We start from the raw sequence: 2,095 nt of genomic DNA on the forward strand, positions 1-2,095 counted from the left end.
TCTGCATGTCTGTTCCCTGGCTAATGCTGTTCCATGGCTGGGATCACAGTCTCTTACCTCTTCACCTCTAAAAAGTCTATCTATCCAGATGTTCCAGTGCCTGCATTACCTTCTCCAGCGATCTCCTGCTACCATTTAACCTCTCTTATTGACATCTATGTCTCACAACTCAGCAGGTACTGCTGTGCAGGCTCCCGCTTCCTTCAGCAAACAGCCCCCAATGGGCAGCTCATTGCCAGGCTCTGAGTGGAGCACAGGAACAGAGAGAGGCAAGACATGGTCCCTGTCCTCAGGGTGCTCACGGTGTAAGGCTGGACAGGAGGCACACATGAGCACCATCATGCCCACGGGTAGACAGAAAGGAGAGTGAGAGTGAGAGGCCAAGCACACATTGGCTGTCTGCAGCTGGGCATTGGGGGATGGGCATCGTCAAATCCTTCTTTCCACCTGGATTTGTCAGGGACATCACTGGAGAAGGGAGCAAACTTTACACACCTCCTGTCTGCCCTCAGCCTACCAAACATAGGTACATAGGGCTGAACAGAGAGGCAAATCAATAAATATTTAATTGATGTGTGAAGGAGAAATGGTCTAAAAAGTCCCCCAGCTCTCCTTGAAAACATCACACCTAACAATGAAAGAAAGCCACAGCCATGTATGACTCACAGGTCCTGTGAGCAGCTCTGCCCTATTTATTTTGACCTAAGCCTACCTGGTTTTCATGTCATTATTGCATCTTTGGAGTAAAGTCTTGATTTCAACAATAAATATCTTGCCTTTCTTTCTCTCTCTCTCTCTCCCTCTCTCTCTTTTTCTCTCTCAAAGAGATGTTCTTTTGGATGACAATGCTATTTGATCAGTAATTGCATCAATTCCTGCCAAAAACACATACTAGCTGCCCAAGGTGAAATTTACCAGCTTCCAAGTTTTAATTAGCTTGCATCTTCTTTACAGTTGGAGCTTCTAATAGAGAATTAGAGCAAAGTAACTCACTGAAGAAAGGCAAGTCATGCAGAAAATGCCAATATCAATTTCCTAAACAAGTCATAACTTAAATGCCACCTACCCAGCTCCCAGCCCTAAAGCTTTAAAAGGGAGAAGCAATCAAAGAAACTGATTGGGCAGGAGACATCATCAATTAATGAGAGAAGTTAAAAGGGAAAAAAATGGATTAAATAAATGGGAAAAACAAATTTCAACCAAGGCTTGCTGTTTGCAGTCTGAGGAGGAACGACTTTTCTGTTTGAACTCATTCCATCATCTTTGCCTGTGACTGAGGGACCCAGAGCACAGGGTAGACACAGCTTGGCAGGGAGAGTGGGGCATGTGCCCTAGNGGGTTTTTAAATCTTGTCTGATGTATAAGAAACTTATATATGAGAGACAATCGATAGGGTTATATTTTTATTTCATGGACAAGTTGGCAGGGATGTGATTTTAGAACAATGACAAATGCTAAACTGTCCTCACACAGGTGTATCTTTCAGTGCATGCATTCATTTACTCACTCATTCATTCATTCATTCATCCAATCAGTCAGTCACTCAACAAATGTTACTTAAGTCACCTATGATGTACCAGTCAGTGTCTGTTAAAGAAGGAAGGGAGTAGAGGTTTGCTCACGTGTTTGGCCTGGACTGTGAAGGCAGCGAGGAGCCAGGGAAGGGCCTGTAAGAGGACAGAGGCCTGGTTGGCATTGTGCCACAGATGGGACTGTGCCATGGAATTAGGCTATGGTCCCTGTGTGTGCTGTTCCTTCAGCCTAAGTGTTTGGCCAGTTGCAAATAGAGATTAACTAGGTACCTGAAGAAAGACCTCAGTTCCTAAAAATACAACTCAATGGATGCCAACAAATTCCAAGGTTAGACTTTGAATCAGGCTCTCTGGGTTTGAATCCTCACACCTCTGTTTCCTAGCTGTGTGAACTTGGACAAGTAACTAAACTTCTCTGTGCCTCAGTTTCCCCATCTATATACTAGGCATGATACTACAGCTTATCTCATAGAGTCGTAAAGGTTAAAGGATTGAATATAGGTAAAGCTCTTAGAACTATGCCTGGCACACAGTAGATAATCCTATTGCCTATATTGGGGTAC

Source organism: Hipposideros armiger, unplaced genomic scaffold (genome assembly GCF_001890085.2).
Source record: "Hipposideros armiger isolate ML-2016 unplaced genomic scaffold, ASM189008v1 scaffold_96, whole genome shotgun sequence".
Classification (NCBI taxonomy): Eukaryota; Metazoa; Chordata; class Mammalia; order Chiroptera; family Hipposideridae; genus Hipposideros; species Hipposideros armiger.